We start from the raw sequence: 22,899 nt of genomic DNA, 5'->3' as shown, positions 1-22,899 counted from the left end.
GCACATCCTTGCTAGAAGCTTGCCTCGTTAGCGCAGTAGGTAGCGCGTCAGCCTCATAATCTGAAGGTCGTGAGTTCGATCCTCACACGGGGCACTATGCTTTAGATATTTTGTCTCCATCTTGACTAGACAGCCAGAACTGTATCCTCTCAGTACCAAAAAACGTCAGATATAAAGGAAGGGGGTTTTGGATCCTTTGAAACCAAATAGTTAAAAGTCAAAAGTAAAAATGATTTGTGATATGAATTCAAATGGAGTATTGAGCAAAAGAATGGAATGAATGTCCAAAATCTATTGTGGTCAGCATTTTTTGCTGCAAAGAGCAAATCCAAGCTAGACTGACTGTATGCATGGCTTGTGTCGACCTTTCAATGCGTGAATTATTACAGAAAAAGTGGCAATCCCATAGCAGGAATCGAACCAGTAAACTAAGAATACTGGTTGCTTGGTCAAATGGGATAACCCAAAGGGTCACAGAAAAAATTAGAGGCGTAAAAGAAAAAAAAAAAAAAAAGAGTGTTGCTTTGATTAATTTTTTTTTTCCTTTCAACAGTTTAAACTTGACTCATTTGAACAGTAGTTAGGAGCTAGTGGCTTATTCTGATGGTTATGAGGTTTTCCCTCAGATAGGGTAAAGTTCACTCCTTTTCTTTGACTAGGGAGCTTGAGAACTTTGCCATTCAGTTGTTAAATTCTACAGATTAGAATGGAAATTGGAGGCCAAAGGACAGGCCATACGAGTTGTTGAGTTCCTCGACATTTTGAAGTAAAAAAGGATAGTTGAGAATAGTTTGAGCTATGAAACCTATAAATGTGTTGTGCTAGAGTTAGAAATGAAGTGCCAAGACCCTAACGTTTTGCAATTTTGGCTGCAAAGTGCAAATTTTACCTGAATGCTTTTTTATGCAAACAACAGTGTCTGCCTTTGAATGTCAGAGATAGTACAGAAAAAGCAGCATTCCCATACCGGGAGTCGAACCCGGGCCGCCTGGGTGAAAACCAGGAATCCTAACCGCTAGACCATATGGGAAGAGTTGTTCTCTCAAGACGTTCTCAATGTGAAAAAAGAAGAACTTAATTGCTTTGAGTAAGTAAGTTTGGCACATCCTTGCTAGAAGCTTGCCTCGTTAGCGCAGTAGGTAGCGCGTCAGTCTCATAATCTGAAGGTCGTGAGTTCAATCCTCACACGGGGCACTATGCTTTAGATATTTTGTCTCCATCTTGACTAGACAGCCAGAACTGTATCCACTCAGTACCAAAAAACGTCAGATATAAAGGAAGGGGGTTTTGGATCCTTTGAAACCAAATAGTTAAAAGTCAAAAGTAAAAATGATTTGTGATATGAATTCAAATGGAGTATTGAGCAAAAGAATGGAATGAATGTCCAAAATCTATTGTGGTCAGCATTTTTTGCTGCAAAGAGCAAATCCAAGCTAGACTGACTGTATGCATGGCTTGTGTCGACCTTTCAATGCGTGAATTATTACAGAAAAAGTGGCAATCCCATAGCAGGAATCGAACCAGTAAACTAAGAATACTGGTTGCTTGGTCAAATGGGATAACCCAAAGGGTCACAGAAAAAATGAGAGGCGTTAAAAAAAAAAAAAAAAAAAAAAAAAAAGAGTGTTGCTTTGATTAAATTTTTTTTTCCTTTCAACAGTTTAAACTTGACTCATTTGAACAGTAGTTAGGAGCTAGTGGCTTATTCTGATGGTTATGAGGTTTTCCCTCAGATAGGGTACAGTTCACTCCTTTTCTTTGACTAGGGAGCTTGAGAACTTTGCCATTCAGTTGTTAAATTCTACAGATTAGAATGGAAATTGGAGGCCAAAGGACAGGCCATACGAGTTGTTGAGTTCCTCGACATTTTGAAGTAAAAAAGGATAGTTGAGAATAGTTTGAGCTATGAAACCTATAAATGTGTTGTGCTAGAGTTAGAAATGAAGTGCCAAGACCCTAACGTTTTGCAATTTTGGCTGCAAAGTGCAAATTTTACCTGAATGCTTTTTTATGCAAACAACAGTGTCTACCTTTGAATGTCAGAGATAGTACAGAAAAAGCAGCAATCCCATACCGGGAGTCGAACCCGGGCCGCCTGGGTGAAAACCAGGAATCCTAACCGCTAGACCATATGGGAAGAGTTGTTCTCTCAAGACGTTCTCAATGTGAAAAAAGAAGAACTTAATTGCTTTGAGTAAGTAAGTTTGGCACATCCTTGCTAGAAGCTTGCCTCGTTAGCGCAGTAGGTAGCGCGTCAGTCTCATAATCTGAAGGTCGTGAGTTTGATCCTCACACGGGGCACTATGCTTTAGATATTTTGTCTCCATCTTGACTAGACAGCCAGAACTGTATCCACTCAGTACCAAAAAACGTCAGATATAAAGGAAGGGGGTTTTGGATCCTTTGAAACCAAATAGTTAAAAGTCAAAAGTAAAAATGATTTGTGAAATGAATTCAAATGGAGTATTGAGCAAAAGAATGGAATGAATGTCCAAAATCTATTGTGGTCAGCATTTTTTGCTGCAAAGAGCAAATCCAAGCTAGACTGACTGTATGCATGGCTTGTGTCGACCTTTCAATGCGTGAATTATTACAGAAAAAGTGGCAATCCCATAGCAGGAATCGAACCAGTAAACTAAGAATACTGGTTGCTTGGTCAAATGGGATAACCCAAAGGGTCACAGAAAAAATGAGAGGCGTAAAAAAAAAAAAAAAAAAAAAGTGTTGCTTTGATTAAATTTTTTTTTCCTTTCAACAGTTTAAACTTGACTCATTTGAACAGTAGTTAGGAGCTAGTGGCTTATTCTGATGGTTATGAGGTTTTCCCTCAGATAGGGTACAGTTCACTCCTTTTCTTTGACTAGGGAGCTTGAGAACTTTGTCATTCAGTTGTTAAATTCTACAGATTAGAATGGAAATTGGAGGCCAAAGGACAGGCCATACGAGTTGTTGAGTTCCTCGACATTTTGAAGTAAAAAAGGATAGTTGAGAATAGTTTGAGCTATGAAACCTATAAATGTGTTGTGCTAGAGTTAGAAATGAAGTGCCAAGACCCTAACGTTTTGCAATTTTGGCTGCAAAGTGCAAATTTTACCTGAATGCTTTTTTATGCAAACAACAGTGTCTGCCTTTGAATGTCAGAGATAGTACAGAAAAAGCAGCATTCCCATACCGGGAGTTGAACCCGGGCCGCCTGGGTGAAAACCAGGAATCCTAACCGCTAGACCATATGGGAAGAGTTGTTCTCGCAAGACGTTCTCAATGTGAAAAAAGAAGAACTTAATTGCTTTGAGTAAGTAAGTTTGGCACATCCTTGCTAGAAGCTTGCCTCGTTAGCGCAGTAGGTAGCGCGTCAGTCTCATAATCTGAAGGTCGTGAGTTCGATCCTCACACGGGGCATATGCTTTAGATATTTTGTCTCCATCTTGACTAGACAGCCAGAACTGTATCCACTCAGTACCAAAAAACGTCAGATATAAAGGAAGGGGGTTTTGGATCCTTTGAAACCAAATAGTTAAAAGTCAAAAGTAAAAATGATTTGTGATATGAATTCAAATGGAGTATTGAGCAAAAGAATGGAATGAATGTCCAAAATCTATTGTGGTCAGCATTTTTTGCTGCAAAGAGCAAATCCAAGCTAGACTGACTGTATGCATGGCTTGTGTCGACCTTTCAATGCGTGAATTATTACAGAAAAAGTGGCAATCCCATAGCAGGAATCGAACCAGTAAACTAAGAATACTGGTTGCTTGGTCAAATGGGATAACCCAAAGGGTCACAGAAAAAATGAGAGGCGTTAAAAAAAAAAATAAAAAAAAAAAAAGAGTGTTGCTTTGATTACATTTTTTTTTCCTTTCAACAGTTTAAACTTGACTCATTTGAACAGTAGTTAGGAGCTAGTGGCTTATTCTGATGGTTATGAGGTTTTCCCTCAGATAGGGTACAGTTCACTCCTTTTCTTTGACTAGGGAGCTTGAGAACTTTGGCATTCAGTTGTTAAATTCTACAGATTAGAATGGAAATTGGAGGCCAAAGGACAGGCCATACGAGTTGTTGAGTTTCTCGACATTTTGAAGTAAAAAAGGATAGTTGAGAATAGTTTGAGCTATGAAACCTATAAATGTGTTGTGCTAGAGTTAGAAATGAAGTGCCAAGACCCTAACGTTTTGCAATTTTGGCTGCAAAGTGCAAATTTTACCTGAATGCTTTTTTATGCAAACAACAGTGTCTGCCTTTGAATGTCAGAGATAGTACAGAAAAAGCAGCATTCCCATACCGGGAGTTGAACCCGGGCCGCCTGGGTGAAAACCAGGAATCCTAACCGCTAGACCATATGGGAAGAGTTGTTCTCTCAAGACGTTCTCAATGTGAAAAAAGAAGAACTTAATTGCTTTGAGTAAGTAAGTTTGGCACATCCTTGCTAGAAGCTTGCCTAGTTAGCGCAGTAGGTAGCGCGTCAGTCTCATAATCTGAAGGTCGTGAGTTCGATCCTCACATGGGGCACTATGCTTTAGATATTTTGTCTCCATCTTGACTAGACAGCCAGAACTGTATCCACTCAGTACCAAAAAACGTCAGATATAAAGGAAGGGGGTTTTGGATCCTTTGAAACCAAATAGTTAAAAGTCAAAAGTAAAAATGATTTGTGAAATGAATTCAAATGGAGTATTGAGCAAAAGAATGGAATGAATGTCCAAAATCTATTGTGGTCAGCATTTTTTGCTGCAAAGAGCAAATCCAAGCTAGACTGACTGTATGCATGGCTTGTGTCGACCTTTCAATGCGTGAATTATTACAGAAAAAGTGGCAATCCCATAGCAGGAATCGAACCAGTAAACTAAGAATACTGGTTGCTTGGTCAAATGGGATAACCCAAAGGGTCACAGAAAAAATGAGAGGCGTAAAAAAAAAAAAAAAAAAAAAGTGTTGCTTTGATTAAATTTTTTTTTCCTTTCAACAGTTTAAACTTGACTCATTTGAACAGTAGTTAGGAGCTAGTGGCTTATTCTGATGGTTATGAGGTTTTCCCTCAGATAGGGTACAGTTCACTCCTTTTCTTTGACTAGGGAGCTTGAGAACTTTGCCATTCAGTTGTTAAATTCTACAGATTAGAATGGAAATTGGAGGCCAATGGACAGGCCATACGAGTTGTTTAGTTCCTCGACATTTTGAAGTAAAAAAGGATAGTTGAGAATAGTTTGAGCTATGAAACCTATAAATGTGTTGTGCTAGAGTTAGAAATGAAGTGCCAAGACCCTAACGTTTTGCAATTTTGGCTGCAAAGTGCAAATTTTACCTGAATGCTTTTTTATGCAAACAACAGTGTCTGCCTTTGAATGTCAGAGATAGTACAGAAAAAGCAGCATTCCCATACCGGGAGTTGAACCCGGGCCGCCTGGGTGAAAACCAGGAATCCTAACCGCTAGACCATATGGGAAGAGTTGTTCTCTGAAGACGTTCTCAATGTGAAAAAAGAAGAACTTAATTGCTTTGAGTAAGTAAGTTTGGCACATCCTTGCTAGAAGCTTGCCTAGTTAGCGCAGTAGGTAGCGCGTCAGTCTCATAATCTGAAGGTCGTGAGTTCGATCCTCACATGGGGCACTATGCTTTAGATATTTTGTCTCCATCTTGACTAGACAGCCAGAACTGTATCCACTCAGTACCAAAAAACGTCAGATATAAAGGAAGGGGGTTTTGGATCCTTTGAAACCAAATAGTTAAAAGTCAAAAGTAAAAATGATTTGTGAAATGAATTCAAATGGAGTATTGAGCAAAAGAATGGAATGAATGTCCAAAATCTATTGTGGTCAGCATTTTTTGCTGCAAAGAGCAAATCCAAGCTAGACTGACTGTATGCATGGCTTGTGTCGACCTTTCGACCTTTCAATGTGTGAATTATTATAGAAAAAGTGGCAATCCCATAGCAGGAATCGAACCAGTAAACTAAGAATACTGGTTGCTTGGTCAAATGGGATAACCCAAAGGGTCACAGAAAAAATGAGAGGCGTAAAAAAAAAAAAAAAAAAAAGTGTTGCTTTGATTAAATTTTTTTTTCCTTTCAACAGTTTAAACTTGACTCATTTGAACAGTAGTTAGGAGCTAGTGGCTTATTCTGATGGTTATGAGGTTTTCCCTCAGATAGGGTACAGTTCACTCCTTTTCTTTGACTAGGGAGCTTGAGAACTTTGCCATTCAGTTGTTAAATTCTACAGATTAGAATGGAAATTGGAGGCCAATGGACAGGCCATACGAGTTGTTGAGTTCCTCGACATTTTGAAGTAAAAAAGGATAGTTGAGAATAGTTTGAGCTATGAAACCTATAAATGTGTTGTGCTAGAGTTAGAAATGAAGTGCCAAGACCCTAACGTTTTGCAATTTTGGCTGCAAAGTGCAAATTTTACCTGAATGCTTTTTTATGCAAACAACAGTGTCTGCCTTTGAATGTCAGAGATAGTACAGAAAAAGCAGCATTCCCATACCGGGAGTTGAACCCGGGCCGCCTGGGTGAAAACCAGGAATCCTAACCGCTAGACCATATGGGAAGAGTTGTTCTCGCAAGACGTTCTCAATGTGAAAAAAGAAGAACTTAATTGCTTTGAGTAAGTAAGTTTGGCACATCCTTGCTAGAAGCTTGCCTCGTTAGCGCAGTAGGTAGCGCGTCAGTCTCATAATCTGAAGGTCGTGAGTTCGATCCTCACACGGGGCATATGCTTTAGATATTTTGTCTCCATCTTGACTAGACAGCCAGAACTGTATCCACTCAGTACCAAAAAACGTCAGATATAAAGGAAGGGGGTTTTGGATCCTTTGAAACCAAATAGTTAAAAGTCAAAAGTAAAAATGATTTGTGATATGAATTCAAATGGAGTATTGAGCAAAAGAATGGAATGAATGTCCAAAATCTATTGTGGTCAGCATTTTTTGCTGCAAAGAGCAAATCCAAGCTAGACTGACTGTATGCATGGCTTGTGTCGACCTTTCAATGCGTGAATTATTACAGAAAAAGTGGCAATCCCATAGCAGGAATCGAACCAGTAAACTAAGAATACTGGTTGCTTGGTCAAATGGGATAACCCAAAGGGTCACAGAAAAAATGAGAGGCGTTAAAAAAAAAAATAAAAAAAAAAAAAGAGTGTTGCTTTGATTACATTTTTTTTTCCTTTCAACAGTTTAAACTTGACTCATTTGAACAGTAGTTAGGAGCTAGTGGCTTATTCTGATGGTTATGAGGTTTTCCCTCAGATAGGGTACAGTTCACTCCTTTTCTTTGACTAGGGAGCTTGAGAACTTTGGCATTCAGTTGTTAAATTCTACAGATTAGAATGGAAATTGGAGGCCAAAGGACAGGCCATACGAGTTGTTGAGTTTCTCGACATTTTGAAGTAAAAAAGGATAGTTGAGAATAGTTTGAGCTATGAAACCTATAAATGTGTTGTGCTAGAGTTAGAAATGAAGTGCCAAGACCCTAACGTTTTGCAATTTTGGCTGCAAAGTGCAAATTTTACCTGAATGCTTTTTTATGCAAACAACAGTGTCTGCCTTTGAATGTCAGAGATAGTACAGAAAAAGCAGCATTCCCATACCGGGAGTTGAACCCGGGCCGCCTGGGTGAAAACCAGGAATCCTAACCGCTAGACCATATGGGAAGAGTTGTTCTCTCAAGACGTTCTCAATGTGAAAAAAGAAGAACTTAATTGCTTTGAGTAAGTAAGTTTGGCACATCCTTGCTAGAAGCTTGCCTAGTTAGCGCAGTAGGTAGCGCGTCAGTCTCATAATCTGAAGGTCGTGAGTTCGATCCTCACATGGGGCACTATGCTTTAGATATTTTGTCTCCATCTTGACTAGACAGCCAGAACTGTATCCACTCAGTACCAAAAAACGTCAGATATAAAGGAAGGGGGTTTTGGATCCTTTGAAACCAAATAGTTAAAAGTCAAAAGTAAAAATGATTTGTGAAATGAATTCAAATGGAGTATTGAGCAAAAGAATGGAATGAATGTCCAAAATCTATTGTGGTCAGCATTTTTTGCTGCAAAGAGCAAATCCAAGCTAGACTGACTGTATGCATGGCTTGTGTCGACCTTTCAATGCGTGAATTATTACAGAAAAAGTGGCAATCCCATAGCAGGAATCGAACCAGTAAACTAAGAATACTGGTTGCTTGGTCAAATGGGATAACCCAAAGGGTCACAGAAAAAATGAGAGGCGTAAAAAAAAAAAAAAAAAAAAAGTGTTGCTTTGATTAAATTTTTTTTTCCTTTCAACAGTTTAAACTTGACTCATTTGAACAGTAGTTAGGAGCTAGTGGCTTATTCTGATGGTTATGAGGTTTTCCCTCAGATAGGGTACAGTTCACTCCTTTTCTTTGACTAGGGAGCTTGAGAACTTTGTCATTCAGTTGTTAAATTCTACAGATTAGAATGGAAATTGGAGGCCAAAGGACAGGCCATACGAGTTGTTGAGTTCCTCGACATTTTGAAGTAAAAAAGGATAGTTGAGAATAGTTTGAGCTATGAAACCTATAAATGTGTTGTGCTAGAGTTAGAAATGAAGTGCCAAGACCCTAACGTTTTGCAATTTTGGCTGCAAAGTGCAAATTTTACCTGAATGCTTTTTTATGCAAACAACAGTGTCTGCCTTTGAATGTCAGAGATAGTACAGAAAAACCAGTATTCCCAGTCGGGAGTTGAACCCGGGCCGCCTGGGTGAAAACCAGGAATCCTAACCGCTAGACCATATGGGAAGAGTTGTTCTCGCAAGACGTTCTCAATGTGAAAAAAGAAGAACTTAATTGCTTTGAGTAAGTAAGTTTGGCACATCCTTGCTAGAAGCTTGCCTCGTTAGCGCAGTAGGTAGCGCGTCAGTCTCATAATCTGAAGGTCGTGAGTTCGATCCTCACACGGGGCATATGCTTTAGATATTTTGTCTCTATCTTGACTAGACAGCCAGAACTGTATCCACTCAGTACCAAAAAACGTCAGATATAAAGGAAGGGGGTTTTGGATCCTTTGAAACCAAATAGTTAAAAGTCAAAAGTAAAAATGATTTGTGATATGAATTCAAATGGAGTATTGAGCAAAAGAATGGAATGAATGTCCAAAATCTATTGTGGTCAGCATTTTTTGCTGCAAAGAGCAAATCCAAGCTAGACTGACTGTATGCATGGCTTGTGTCGACCTTTCAATGCGTGAATTATTACAGAAAAAGTGGCAATCCCATAGCAGGAATCGAACCAGTAAACTAAGAATACTGGTTGCTTGGTCAAATGGGATAACCCAAAGGGTCACAGAAAAAATGAGAGGCGTTAAAAAAAAAAATAAAAAAAAAAAAGAGTGTTGCTTTGATTAAAAAATTTTTCCTTTCAACAGTTTAAACTTGACTCATTTGAACAGTAGTTAGGAGCTAGTGGCTTATTCTGATGGTTATGAGGTTTTCCCTCAGATAGGGTACAGTTCACTCCTTTTCTTTGACTAGGGAGCTTGAGAACTTTGCCATTCAGTTGTTAAATTCTACAGATTAGAATGGAAATTGGAGGCCAATGGACAGGCCATACGAGTTGTTGAGTTCCTCGACATTTTGAAGTAAAAAAGGATAGTTGAGAATAGTTTGAGCTATGAAACCTATAAATGTGTTGTGCTAGAGTTAGAAATGAAGTGCCAAGACCCTAACGTTTTGCAATTTTGGCTGCAAAGTGCAAATTTTACCTGAATGCTTTTTTATGCAAACAACAGTGTCTGCCTTTGAATGTCAGAGATAGTACAGAAAAAGCAGCATTCCCATACCGGGAGTTGAACCCGGGCCGCCTGGGTGAAAACCAGGAATCCTAACCGCTAGACCATATGGGAAGAGTTGTTCTCTGAAGACGTTCTCAATGTGAAAAAAGAAGAACTTAATTGCTTTGAGTAAGTAAGTTTGGCACATCCTTGCTAGAAGCTTGCCTAGTTAGCGCAGTAGGTAGCGCGTCAGTCTCATAATCTGAAGGTCGTGAGTTCGATCCTCACATGGGGCACTATGCTTTAGATATTTTGTCTCCATCTTGACTAGACAGCCAGAACTGTATCCACTCAGTACCAAAAAACGTCAGATATAAAGGAAGGGGGTTTTGGATCCTTTGAAACCAAATAGTTAAAAGTCAAAAGTAAAAATGATTTGTGAAATGAATTCAAATGGAGTATTGAGCAAAAGAATGGAATGAATGTCCAAAATCTATTGTGGTCAGCATTTTTTGCTGCAAAGAGCAAATCCAAGCTAGACTGACTGTATGCATGGCTTGTGTCGACCTTTCAATGTGTGAATTATTATAGAAAAAGTGGCAATCCCATAGCAGGAATCGAACCAGTAAACTAAGAATACTGGTTGCTTGGTCAAATGGGATAACCCAAAGGGTCACAGAAAAAATGAGAGGCGTTAAAAAAAAAAAAAAAAAAAAAAAAAAAAAAAAAAAAAAAAAAAAAAAAAAAGAGTGTTGCTTTGATAAAATTTTTTTCCCTTTCAACAGTTTAAACTTGACTCATTTGAACAGTAGTTAGGAGCTAGTGGCTTATTCTGATGGTTATGAGGTTTTCCCTCAGATAGGGTACAGTTCACTCCTTTTCTTTGACTAGGGAGCTTGAGAACTTTGCCATTCAGTTGTTAAATTCTACAGATTAGAATGGAAATTGGAGGCCAAAGGACAGGCCATACGAGTTGTTGAGTTCCTCGACATTTTGAAGTAAAAAAGGATAGTTGAGAATAGTTTGAGCTATGAAACCTATAAATGTGTTGTGCTAGAGTTAGAAATGAAGTGCCAAGACCCTAACGTTTTACAATTTTGGCTGCAAAGTGCAAATTTTACCTGAATGCTTTTTTATGCAAACAACAGTGTCTGCCTTTGAATGTCAGAGATAGTACAGAAAAAGCAGCATTCCCATATCGGGAATCGAACCCGGGCCGCCTGGGTGAAAACCAGGAATCCTAACCGCTAGACCATATGGGAAGAGTTGTTCTCTCAAGACGTTCTCAATGTGAAAAAAGAAGAACTTAATTGCTTTGAGTAAGTAAGTTTGGCACATCCTTGCTAGAAGCTTGCCTCGTTAGCGCAGTAGGTAGCGCGTCAGTCTCATAATCTGAAGGTCGTGAGTTCGATCCTCACATGGGGCACTATGCTTTAGATATTTTGTCTCCATCTTGACTAGACAGCCAGAACTGTATCCACTCAGTACCAAAAAACGTCAGATATAAAGGAAGGAGGTTTTGGATCCTTTGAAACCAAATAGTTAAAAGTCAAAAGTAAAAATGATTTGTGAAATGAATTCAAATGGAGTATTGAGCAAAAGAATGGAATGAATGTCCAAAATCTATTGTGGTCAGCATTTTTTGCTGCAAAGAGCAAATCCAAGCTAGACTGACTGTATGCATGGCTTGTGTCGACCTTTCAATGCGTGAATTATTACAGAAAAAGTGGCAATCCCATAGCAGGAATCGAACCAGTAAACTAAGAATACTGGTTGCTTGGTCAAATGGGATAACCCAAAGGGTCACAGAAAAAATGAGAGGCGTAAAAAAAAAAAAAAAAAAAAAAGTGTTGCTTTGATTAAATTTTTTTTTCCTTTCAACAGTTTAAACTTGACTCATTTGAACAGTAGTTAGGAGCTAGTGGCTTATTCTGATGGTTATGAGGTTTTCCCTCAGATAGGGTACAGTTCACTCCTTTTCTTTGACTAGGGAGCTTGAGAACTTTGTCATTCAGTTGTTAAATTCTACAGATTAGAATGGAAATTGGAGGCCAAAGGACAGGCCATACGAGTTGTTGAGTTCCTCGACATTTTGAAGTAAAAAAGGATAGTTGAGAATAGTTTGAGCTATGAAACCTATAAATGTGTTGTGCTAGAGTTAGAAATGAAGTGCCAAGACCCTAACGTTTTGCAATTTTGGCTGCAAAGTGCAAATTTTACCTGAATGCTTTTTTATGCAAACAACAGTGTCTGCCTTTGAATGTCAGAGATAGTACAGAAAAAGCAGCATTCCCATACCGGGAGTTGAACCCGGGCCGCCTGGGTGAAAACCAGGAATCCTAACCGCTAGACCATATGGGAAGAGTTGTTGTCGCAAGACGTTCTCAATGTGAAAAAAGAAGAACTTAATTGCTTTGAGTAAGTAAGTTTGGCACATCCTTGCTAGAAGCTTTCCTCGTTAGCGCAGTAGGTAGCGCGTCAGTCTCATAATCTGAAGGTCGTGAGTTCGATCCTCACACGGGGCATATGCTTTAGATATTTTGTCTCCATCTTGACTAGACAGCCAGAACTGTATCCACTCAGTACCAAAAAACGTCAGATATAAAGGAAGGGGGTTTTGGATCCTTTGAAACCAAATAGTTAAAAGTCAAAAGTAAAAATGATTTGTGATATGAATTCAAATGGAGTATTGAGCAAAAGAATGGAATGAATGTCCAAAATCTATTGTGGTCAGCATTTTTTGCTGCAAAGAGCAAATCCAAGCTAGACTGACTGTATGCATGGCTTGTGTCGACCTTTCAATGCGTGAATTATTACAGAAAAAGTGGCAATCCCATAGCAGGAATCGAACCAGTAAACTAAGAATACTGGTTGCTTGGTCAAATGGGATAACCCAAAGGGTCACAGAAAAAATGAGAGGCGTTAAAAAAAAAAATAAAAAAAAAAAAAGAGTGTTGCTTTGATTAAAAAATTTTTCCTTTCAACAGTTTAAACTTGACTCATTTGAACAGTAGTTAGGAGCTAGTGGCTTATTCTGATGGTTATGAGGTTTTCCCTCAGATAGGGTACAGTTCACTCCTTTTCTTTGACTAGGGAGCTTGAGAACTTTGCCATTCAGTTGTTAAATTCTACAGATTAGAATGGAAATTGGAGGCCAATGGACAGGCCATACGAGTTGTTGAGTTCCTCGACATTTTGAAGTAAAAAAGGATAGTTGAGAATAGTTTGAGCTATGAAACCTATAAATGTGTTGTGCTAGAGTTAGAAATGAAGTGCCAAGACCCTAACGTTTTGCAATTTTGGCTGCAAAGTGCAAATTTTACCTGAATGCTTTTTTATGCAAACAACAGTGTCTGCCTTTGAATGTCAGAGATAGTACAGAAAAAGCAGCATTCCCATACCGGGAGTTGAACCCGGGCCGCCTGGGTGAAAACCAGGAATCCTAACCGCTAGACCATATGGGAAGAGTTGTTCTCTGAAGACGTTCTCAATGTGAAAAAAGAAGAACTTAATTGCTTTGAGTAAGTAAGTTTGGCACATCCTTGCTAGAAGCTTGCCTCGTTAGCGCAGTAGGTAGCGCGTCAGTCTCATAATCTGAAGGTCGTGAGTTCGATCCTCACATGGGGCACTATGCTTTAGATATTTTGTCTCCATCTTGACTAGACAGCCAGAACTGTATCCACTCAGTACCAAAAAACGTCAGATATAAAGGAAGGGGGTTTTGGATCCTTTGAAACCAAATAGTTAAAAGTCAAAAGTAAAAATGATTTGTGAAATGAATTCAAATGGAGTATTGAGCAAAAGAATGGAATGAATGTCCAAAATCTATTGTGGTCAGCATTTTTTGCTGCAAAGAGCAAATCCAAGCTAGACTGACTGTATGCATGGCTTGTGTCGACCTTTCAATGCGTGAATTATTACAGAAAAAGTGGCAATCCCATAGCAGGAATCGAACCAGTAAACTAAGAATACTGGTTGCTTGGTCAAATGGGATAACCCAAAGGGTCACAGAAAAAATGAGAGGCGTAAAAAAAAAAAAAAAAAAAAGTGTTGCTTTGATTAAATTTTTTTTTCCTTTCAACAGTTTAAACTTGACTCATTTGAACAGTAGTTAGGAGCTAGTGGCTTATTCTGATGGTTATGAGGTTTTCCCTCAGATAGGGTACAGTTCACTCCTTTTCTTTGACTAGGGAGCTTGAGAACTTTGTCATTCAGTTGTTAAATTCTACAGATTAGAATGGAAATTGGAGGCCAAAGGACAGGCCATACGAGTTGTTGAGTTCCTCGACATTTTGAAGTAAAAAAGGATAGTTGAGAATAGTTTGAGCTATGAAACCTATAAATGTGTTGTGCTAGAGTTAGAAATGAAGTGCCAAGACCCTAACGTTTTGCAATTTTGGCTGCAAAGTGCAAATTTTACCTGAATGCTTTTTTATGCAAACAACAGTGTCTGCCTTTGAATGTCAGAGATAGTACAGAAAAAGCAGCATTCCCATACCGGGAGTTGAACCCGGGCCGCCTGGGTGAAAACCAGGAATCCTAACCGCTAGACCATATGGGAAGAGTTGTTCTCGCAAGACGTTCTCAATGTGAAAAAAGAAGAACTTAATTGCTTTGAGTAAGTAAGTTTGGCACATCCTTGCTAGAAGCTTGCCTCGTTAGCGCAGTAGGTAGCGCGTCAGTCTCATAATCTGAAGGTCGTGAGTTCGATCCTCACACGGGGCATATGCTTTAGATATTTTGTCTCCATCTTGACTAGACAGCCAGAACTGTATCCACTCAGTACCAAAAAACGTCAGATATAAAGGAAGGGGGTTTTGGATCCTTTGAAACCAAATAGTTAAAAGTCAAAAGTAAAAATGATTTGTGATATGAATTCAAATGGAGTATTGAGCAAAAGAATGGAATGAATGTCCAAAATCTATTGTGGTCAGCATTTTTTGCTGCAAAGAGCAAATCCAAGCTAGACTGACTGTATGCATGGCTTGTGTCGACCTTTCAATGCGTGAATTATTACAGAAAAAGTGGCAATCCCATAGCAGGAATCGAACCAGTAAACTAAGAATACTGGTTGCTTGGTCAAATGGGATAACCCAAAGGGTCACAGAAAAAATGAGAGGCGTTAAAAAAAAAAATAAAAAAAAAAAAAGAGTGTTGCTTTGATTAAAAAATTTTTCCTTTCAACAGTTTAAACTTGACTCATTTGAACAGTAGTTAGGAGCTAGTGGCTTATTCTGATGGTTATGAGGTTTTCCCTCAGATAGGGTACAGTTCACTCCTTTTCTTTGACTAGGGAGCTTGAGAACTTTGCCATTCATTTGTTAAATTCTACAGATTAGAATGGAAATTGGAGGCCAATGGACAGGCCATACGAGTTGTTGAGTTCCTCGACATTTTGAAGTAAAAAAGGATAGTTGAGAATAGTTTGAGCTATGAAACCTATAAATGTGTTGTGCTAGAGTTAGAAATGAAGTGCCAAGACCCTAACGTTTTGCAATTTTGGCTGCAAAGTGCAAATTTTACCTGAATGCTTTTTTATGCAAACAACAGTGTCTGCCTTTGAATGTCAGAGATAGTACAGAAAAAGCAGCATTCCCATACCGGGAGTTGAACCCGGGCCGCCTGGGTGAAAACCAGGAATCCTAACCGCTAGACCATATGGGAAGAGTTGTTCTCTGAAGACGTTCTCAATGTGAAAAAAGAAGAACTTAATTGCTTTGAGTAAGTAAGTTTGGCACATCCTTGCTAAAAGCTTGCCTAGTTAGCGCAGTAGGTAGCGCGTCAGTCTCATAATCTGAAGGTCGTGAGTTCGATCCTCACATGGGGCACTATGCTTTAGATATTTTGTCTCCATCTTGACTAGACAGCCAGAACTGTATCCACCCAGTACCAAAAAACGTCAGATATAAAGGAAGGGGGTTTTGGATCCTTTGAAACCAAATAGTTAAAAGTCAAAAGTAAAAATGATTTGTGAAATGAATTCAAATGGAGTATTGAGCAAAAGAATGGAATGAATGTCCAAAATCTATTGTGGTCAGCATTTTTTGCTGCAAAGAGCAAATCCAAGCTAGACTGACTGTATGCATGGCTTGTGTCGACCTTTCAATGCGTGAATTATTACAGAAAAAGTGGCAATCCCATAGCAGGAATCGAACCAGTAAACTAAGAATACTGGTTGCTTGGTCAAATGGGATAACCCAAAGGGTCACAGAAAAAATGAGAGGCGTAAAAAAAAAAAAAAAAAAAAAAGTGTTGCTTTGATTAAATTTTTTTTTCCTTTCAACAGTTTAAACTTGACTCATTTGAACAGTAGTTAGGAGCTAGTGGCTTATTCTGATGGTTATGAGGTTTTCCCTCAGATAGGGTACAGTTCACTCCTTTTCTTTGACTAGGGAGCTTGAGAACTTTGCCATTCAGTTGTTAAATTCTACAGATTAGAATGGAAATTGGAGGCCAAAGGACAGGCCATACGAGTTGTTGAGTTCCTCGACATTTTGAAGTAAAAAAGGATAGTTGAGAAAAGTTTGAGCTATGAAACCTATAAATGTGTTGTGCTAGAGTTAGAAATGAAGTGCCAAGACCCTAACGTTTTACAATTTTGGCTGCAAAGTGCAAATTTTACCTGAATGCTTTTTTATGCAAACAACAGTGTCTGCCTTTGAATGTCAGAGATAGTACAGAAAAAGCAGCATTCCCATATCGGGAGTCGAACCCGGGCCGCCTGGGTGAAAACCAGGAATCCTAACCGCTAGACCAAATGGGAAGAGTTGTTCTCTCAAGACGTTCTCAATGTGAAAAAAGAAGAACTTAATTGCTTTGAGTAAGTAAGTTTGGCACATCCTTGCTAGAAGCTTGCCTCGTTAGCGCAGTAGGTAGCGCGTCAGTCTCATAATCTGAAGGTCGTGAGTTCGATCCTCACACGGGGCATATGCTTTAGATATTTTGTCTCCATCTTGACTAGACAGCCAGAACTGTATCCACTCAGTACCAAAAAACGTCAGATATAAAGGAAGGGGGTTTTGGATCCTTTGAAACCAAATAGTTAAAAGTCAAAAGTAAAAATGATTTGTGAAATGAATTCAAATGGAGTATTGAGCAAAAGAATGGAATGAATGTCCAAAATCTATTGTGGTCAGCATTTTTTGCTGCAAAGAGCAAATCCAAGCTAGACTGACTGTATGCATGGCTTGTGTCGACCTTTCAATGCGTGAATTATTACAGAAAAAGTGGCAATCCCATAGCAGGAATCGAACCAGTAAACTAAGAATACTGGTTGCTTGGTCAAATGGGATAACCCAAAGGGTCACAGAAAAAATGAGAGGCGTAAAAAAAAAAAAAAAAAAAAAGTGTTGCTTTGATTAAATTTTTTTTTCCTTTCAACAGTTTAAACTTGACTCATTTGAACAGTAGTTAGGAGCTAGTGGCTTATTCTGATGGTTATGAGGTTTTCCCTCAGATAGGGTACAGTTCACTCCTTTTCTTTGACTAGGGAGCTTGAGAACTTTGCCATTCAGTTGTTAAATTCTACAGATTAGAATGGAAATTGGAGGCCAAAGGACAGGCCATACGAGTTGTTGAGTTCCTCGACATTTTGAAGTAAAAAAGGATAGTTGAGAAAAGTTTGAGCTATGAAACCTATAAATGTGTTGTGCTAGAGTTAGAAATGAAGTGCCAAGACCCTAACGTTTTACAATTTTGGCTGCAAAGTGCAAATTTTACCTGAATGCTTTTTTATGCAAACAACAGTGTCTGCCTTTGAATGTCAGAGATAGTACAGAAAAAGCAGCATTCCCATATCGGGAGTCGAACCCGGGCCGCCTGGGTGAAAACCAGGAATCCTAACCGCTAGACCATATGGGAAGAGTTGTTCTCTCAAGACGTTCTCAATGTGAAAAAAGAAGAACTTAATTGCTTTGAGTAAGTAAGTTTGGCACATCCTTGCTAGAAGCTTGCCTCGTTAGCGCAGTAGGTAGCGCGTCAGTCTCATAATCTGAAGGTCGTGAGTTCAATCCTCACACGGGGCACTATGCTTTAGATATTTTGTCTCCATCTTGACTAGACAGCCAGAACTGTATCCACTCAGTACCAAAAAACGTCAGATATAAAGGAAGGGGGTTTTGGATCCTTTGAAACCAAATAGTTAAAAGTCAAAAGTAAAAATGATTTGTGATATGAATTCAAATGGAGTATTGAGCAAAAGAATGGAATGAATGTCCAAAATCTATTGTGGTCAGCATTTTTTGCTGCAAAGAGCAAATCCAAGCTAGACTGACTGTATGCATGGCTTGTGTCGACCTTTCAATGCGTGAATTATTACAGAAAAAGTGGCAATCCCATAGCAGGAATCGAACCAGTAAACTAAGAATACTGGTTGCTTGGTCAAATGGGATAACCCAAAGGGTCACAGAAAAAATGAGAGGCGTAAAAAAAAAAAAAAAAAAAAAGTGTTGCTTTGATTAAAATTTTTTTTCCTTTCAACAGTTTAAACTTGACTCATTTGAACAGTAGTTAGGAGCTAGTGGCTTATTCTGATGGTTATGAGGTTTTCCCTCAGATAGGGTACAGTTCACTCCTTTTCTTTGACTAGGGAGCTTGAGAACTTTGTCATTCAGTTGTTAAATTCTACAGATTAGAATGGAAATTGGAGGCCAAAGGACAGGCCATACGAGTTGTTGAGTTCCTCGACATTTTGAAGTAAAAAAGGATAGTTGAGAATAGTTTGAGCTATGAAACCTATAAATGTGTTGTGCTAGAGTTAGAAATGAAGTGCCAAGACCCTAACGTTTTGCAATTTTGGCTGCAAAGTGCAAATTTTACCTGAATGCTTTTTTATGCAAACAACAGTGTCTGCCTTTGAATGTCAGAGATAGTACAGAAAAAGCAGCATTCCCATACCGGGAGTCGAACCCGGGCCGCCTGGGTGAAAACCAGGAATCCTAACCGCTAGACCATTTGGGAAGAGTTGTTCTCGCAAGACGTTCTCAATGTGAAAAAAGAAGAACTTAATTGCTTTGAGTAAGTAAGTTTGGCACATCCTTGCTAGAAGCTTGCCTCGTTAGCGCAGTAGGTAGCGCGTCAGTCTCATAATCTGAAGGTCGTGAGTTCGATCCTCACACGGGGCACTATGCTTTAGATATTTTGTCTCCATCTTGACTAGACAGCCAGAACTGTATCCACTCAGTACCAAAAAACGTCAGATATAAAGGAAGGGGGTTTTGGATCCTTTGAAACCAAATAGTTAAAAGTCAAAAGTAAAAATGATTTGTGATATGAATTCAAGTGGAGTATTGAGCAAAAGAATGGAATGAATGTCCAAAATCTATTGTGGTCAGCATTTTTTGCTGCAAAGAGCAAATCCAAGCTAGACTGACTGTATGCATGGCTTGTGTCGACCTTTCAATGCGTGAATTATTACAGAAAAAGTGGCAATCCCATAGCAGGAATCGAACCAGTAAACTAAGAATACTGGTTGCTTGGTCAAATGGGATAACCCAAAGGGTCACAGAAAAAATGAAAGGCGTTAAAAAAAAAAAAAAAAATAAAAAAAAAAAAAAGAGTGTTGCTTTGATTAAATTTTTTTTTCCTTTCAACAGTTTAAACTTGACTCATTTGAACAGTAGTTAGGAGCTAGTGGCTTATTCTGATGGTTATGAGGTTTTCCCTCAGATAGGGTACAGTTCACTCCTTTTCTTTGACTAGGGAGCTTGAGAACTTTGCCATTCAGTTGTTAAATTCTACAGATTAGAATGGAAATTGGAGGCCAAAGGACAGGCCATACGAGTTGTTGAGTTCCTCGACATTTTGAAGTAAAAAAGGATAGTTGAGAATAGTTTGAGCTATGAAACCTATAAATGTGTTGTGCTAGAGTTAGAAATGAAGTGCCAAGACCCTAACGTTTTGCAATTTTGGCTGCAAAGTGCAAATTTTACCTGAATGCTTTTTTATGCAAACAACAGTTTCTGCCTTTGAATGTCAGTGATAGTACAGAAAAAGCAGCATTCCCATACCGGGAGTCGACCCCGGGCCGCCTGGGTGAAAACCAGGAATCCTAACCGCTAGACCATATGGGAAGAGTTGTTCTCTCAAGACGTTCTCAATGTGAAAAAATAAGAACTTAATTGCTTTGAGTAAGTAAGTTTGGCACATCCTTGCTAGAAGCTTGCCTCGTTAGCGCAGTAGGTAGCGCGTCAGTCTCATAATCTGAAGGTCGTGAGTTCGATCCTCACACGGGGCATATGCTTTAGATATTTTGTCTCCATCTTGACTAGACAGCCAGAACTGTATCCACTCAGTACCAAAAAACGTCAGATATAAAGGAAGGGGGTTTTGGATTTTTTGAAACCAAATAGTTAAAAGTCAAAAGTAAAAATGATTTGTGATATGAATTCAAATGGAGTATTGAGCAAAAGAATGGAATGAATGTCCAAAATCTATTGTGGTCAGCATTTTTTGCTGCAAAGAGCAAATCCAAGCTGGACTGACTGTATGCATGGCTTGTGTCGACATTTCGACCTTTCAATGCGTGAATTATTACAGAAAAAGTGGCAATCCCATAGCAGGAATCGAACCAGTAAACTAAGAATACTGGTTGCTTGGTCAAATGGGATAACCCAAAGGGTCACAGAAAAAATGAGAGGCGTTAAAAAAAAAAAAAAAAAAAAAAAAAAAAAGTGTTGCTTTGATTAAAATTTTTTTTCCTTTCAACAGTTTAAACTTGACTCATTTGAACAGTAGTTAGGAGCTAGTGGCTTATTCTGATGGTTATGAGGTTTTCCCTCAGATAGGGTACAGTTCACTCCTTTTCTTTGACTAGGGAGCTTGAGAACTTTGCCATTCAGTTGTTAAATTCTACAGATTAGAATGGAAATTGGAGGCCAAAGGACAGGCCATACGAGTTGTTGAGTTCCTCGACATTTTGAAGTAAAAAAGGATAGTTGAGAATAGTTTGAGCTATGAAACCTATAAATGTGTTGTGCTAGAGTTAGAAATGAAGTGCCAAGACCCTAACGTTTTGCAATTTTGGCTGCAAAGTGCAAATTTTACCTGAATGCTTTTTTATGCAAACAACAGTGTCTGCCTTTGAATGTCAGAGATAGTACAGAAAAAGCAGCATTCCCATACCGGGAGTCGAACCTGGGCCGCCTGGGTGAAAACCAGGAATCCTAACCGCTAGACCACATGGGAAGAGTTGTTCTCTCAAGATGTTCTCAATGTGAAAGAAGAAGAACTTAATTGCTTTGAGTAAGTAAGTTTGGCACATCCTTGCTAGAAGCTTGCCTCGTTAGCGCAGTAGGTAGCGCGTCAGTCTCATAATCTGAAGGTCGTGAGTTTGATCCTCACACGGGGCACTATGCTTTAGATATTTTGTCTCCATCTTGACTAGATAGCCAGAACTGTATCCACTCAGTACCAAAAAACGTCAGATATAAAGGAAGGGGGTTTTGGATCCTTTGAAACCAAATAGTTAAAAGTCAAAAGTAAAAATGAGTTGTGATATGAATTCAAATGGAGTATTGAGCAAAAGAATGGAATGAATGTCCAAAATCTATTGTGGTCAGCATTTTTTGCTGCAAAGAGCAAATCCAAGCTGGACTGATTGTATGCATGGCTTGTGTCGACCTTTCGACCTTTCAATGCGTGAATTATTACAGAAAAAGTGGCAATCCCATAGCAGGAATCGAACCAGTAAACTAAGAATACTGGTTGCTTGGTCAAATGGGATAACCCAAAGGGTCACAGAAAAAATGAGAGGCGTAAAAAAAAAAAAAAAAAAAAAGTGTTGCTTTGATTAATTTTTTTTTCCTTTCAACAGTTTAAACTTGACTCATTTGAACAGTAGTTAGGAGCTAGTGGCTTATTCTGATGGTTATGAGGTTTTCCCTCAGATAGGGTACAGTTCACTCCTTTTCTTTGACTAGGGAGCTTGAGAACTTTGTCATTCAGTTGTTAAATTCTACAGATTAGAATGGAAATTGGAGGCCAAAGGACAGGCCATACGAGTTGTTGAGTTCCTCGACATTTTGAAGTAAAAAAGGATAGTTGAGAATAGTTTGAGCTATGAAACCTATAAATGTGTTGTGCTAGAGTTAGAAATGAAGTGCCAAGACCCTAACGTTTTGCAATTTTGGCTGCAAAGTGCAAATTTTACCTGAATGCTTTTTTATGCAAACAACAGTGTCTGCCTTTGAATGTCAGAGATAGTACAGAAAAAGCAGCATTCCCATACCGGGAGTCGAACCTGGGCCGCCTGGGTGAAAACCAGGAATCCTAACCGCTAGACCACATGGGAAGAGTTGTTCTCTCAAGATGTTCTCAATGTGAAAGAAGAAGAACTTAATTGCTTTGAGTAAGTAAGTTTGGCACATCCTTGCTAGAAGCTTGCCTCGTTAGCGCAGTAGGTAGCGCGTCAGTCTCATAATCTGAAGGTCGTGAGTTTGATCCTCACACGGGGCACTATGCTTTAGATATTTTGTCTCCATCTTGACTAGATAGCCAGAACTGTATCCACTCAGTACCAAAAAACGTCAGATATAAAGGAAGGGGGTTTTGGATCCTTTGAAACCAAATAGTTAAAAGTCAAAAGTAAAAATGAGTTGTGATATGAATTCAAATGGAGTATTGAGCAAAAGAATGGAATGAATGTCCAAAATCTATTGTGGTCAGCATTTTTTGCTGCAAAGAGCAAATCCAAGCTGGACTGATTGTATGCATGGCTTGTGTCGACCTTTCGACCTTTCAATGCGTGAATTATTACAGAAAAAGTGGCAATCCCATAGCAGGAATCGAACCAGTAAACTAAGAATACTGGTTGCTTGGTCAAATGGGATAACCCAAAGGGTCACAGAAAAAATGAGAGGCGTAAAAAAAAAAAAAAAAAAAAAGTGTTGCTTTGATTAAATTTTTTTTCCTTTCAACAGTTTAAACTTGACTCATTTGAACAGTAGTTAGGAGCTAGTGGCTTATTCTGATGGTTATGAGGTTTTCCCTCAGATAGGGTACAGTTCACTCCTTTTCTTTGACTAGGGAGCTTGAGAACTTTGTCATTCAGTTGTTAAATTCTACAGATTAGAATGGAAATTGGAGGCCAAAGGACAGGCCATACGAGTTGTTGAGTTCCTCGACATTTTGAAGTAAAAAAGGATAGTTGAGAATAGTTTGAGCTATGAAACCTATAAATGTGTTGTGC

General features: G+C 38.9%; 1 non-coding gene across 1 annotated transcript; it reads right to left on the bottom strand.

Annotated features, from left to right (window-relative positions):
• Positions 1–958: 958 nt before the first annotated feature.
• Positions 959–1,030, bottom strand: TRNAE-UUC (transfer RNA glutamic acid (anticodon UUC)). The gene has a single exon. It is a non-coding gene; the product is annotated as a tRNA-Glu (tRNA).
• Between the last annotated feature and the right edge of the window lie 21,869 nt (positions 1,031–22,899).

This window comes from Anomaloglossus baeobatrachus, chromosome 4 (genome assembly GCF_048569485.1).
Source record: "Anomaloglossus baeobatrachus isolate aAnoBae1 chromosome 4, aAnoBae1.hap1, whole genome shotgun sequence".
In the NCBI taxonomy this organism is placed as follows: domain Eukaryota; kingdom Metazoa; phylum Chordata; class Amphibia; order Anura; family Aromobatidae; genus Anomaloglossus; species Anomaloglossus baeobatrachus.
The sequence above is the reverse complement of the archived record's forward strand: the minus strand, read 5'-3'. Positions and strand labels throughout refer to the sequence as shown.